General features: G+C 46.9%; 1 pseudogene; it reads left to right on the top strand.

The window, feature by feature from the left end:
- Positions 1 to 112: 112 nt before the first annotated feature.
- LOC105546543 lies at positions 113 to 450 on the top strand (annotated as a pseudogene).
- The last annotated feature ends 1,190 nt before the right edge of the window (positions 451 to 1,640 follow it).

The raw sequence follows: 1,640 nt of genomic DNA on the forward strand, positions 1-1,640 counted from the left end.
AATACTATGTATTGAATTATTCAATACCTTGAAAGATACAAGAATAAATTATGGCTCCTTCTCTGGGGAAGTAGTGAAGGCAGTAGATGCGGGAAGCTGGACTCCAGGCATCATGTACTACAAATTTAGTAGCTTCACGTTCAAGTTGGTGGGAGCACGGATTTCAGAGGCCTATAGCCCACAGGGATTAAAGCCTGTGGTTTCCACAGAAGCACCACCTATCATATTTGCCATACCAACTAAGCTGACCTGATTCCACTGCATATAATTTTGCTAGGAAAAACAAAGTTCCAGAGCTGAAGAAGTTTCTCCGGAAAGCTGATGATGTGCCCATCCACCTGAAATGAGGATTCCCTGACCAAATGCTATAATGGACCACCATGGTGCTGACTATGGGCGGGATACTGCCTGATCACCCCCTACATGGTTTCGCAGCCTCTAAAGAAATGAGTTAGCGCCAAAACAAATAAGGACTGGTTAGCTTTTTGGCATAAACCGTTTGAATTATCTTTTTCATTGTTTTTGTTAATTTTTGTTTGTTTGTTTGTTTTTTCGAGATGGAGTCTCATTCTGTCACCTAGGCTGGAGTACAGTGGTGGAATCTTGGCTCACTGCAACCTCCACCTCCCGGGTACAAGCGATTCTCCTGCATCAGCCTCCCAAGTAGCTGGGACTATAGGCATGCGCCACCATGCCCGGCTAATTTTTGTATTTTTAGTAGAGACAGGGTTTCACCATGTTGGCCAGGCTGGTCTCGAACTCCTGACCTCTGGTGATCCACCCACCTCAGCCTCTGAAAGTGCTGGGATTATAGGTGTGAGCCACCGTGGCCAGCCTAATTTTTTTTTTTTTTTTTTTTTCACTTGGATGATACAGGTTTACAAGAAAAACAGAAAGATATGAAGACAGTATTTTGGCTTGCTTATGAAATGCATATGGCTTGTCAGAGCTCATTCAACAGTTAAAGCCACTGTTTAAAGAAATGATGCATCCCAGCATTGTGGCTCACACCTGTAATCCCAGCACTTTGGGAAGCCAAGGCAGGTGGCTCACCTGAGGTCAAGAGTTCAAGACCAGCCTGGCCAACATGGTGAAACTCCGTCTCTACTAAAAATATAAAACAAACAGAAAAAAAATTAGCCAGGTGTGGTGGCGCGCACCTGTAATCCCAGCTACTCAGGAGGTTGAGGCGGGAGAATCGCTTGAACCCGGGAGGCAGAGGTTGCGGTGAGCCGAGATCACTCCAGCCTGGGCGACAGAGCAAGACTCCATCTCAAAAGATAAATAGATAGATAAAAATTAAAACATACTGAGGGTTTGGGTTTTTTTTTCTTTTTTTAATGTCGGGGAGGAGAAAGGTGCAATCCTCCAGGCTATTTTATTCATCAACAAATCAAGGAGTGGGTGGAGGAAATAAACACTCATCGATGGAAGAAGGGGAAGGGGGGACCCTGTCTTTTCTACTCCTCTCCTGCGCTCGCTCCCTAGCTTCCTCGGAGCTTCCAGTTGCTCCTCCCGCTCTGCTGGTCTCTTCAGTCTCCCCATTCCCGCGGCACACCCCTCCCCAACATAACTCCACTCCCCAGTGCTCTCCAGCCACCGCCTCTTCGTCCCCACAGTCCCAGGCCTCCTCGCCTCCT

The sequence above is a fragment of the Mandrillus leucophaeus genome, unplaced genomic scaffold (genome assembly GCF_000951045.1).
Source record: "Mandrillus leucophaeus isolate KB7577 unplaced genomic scaffold, Mleu.le_1.0 Scaffold10989, whole genome shotgun sequence".
Classification (NCBI taxonomy): Eukaryota; Metazoa; Chordata; class Mammalia; order Primates; family Cercopithecidae; genus Mandrillus; species Mandrillus leucophaeus.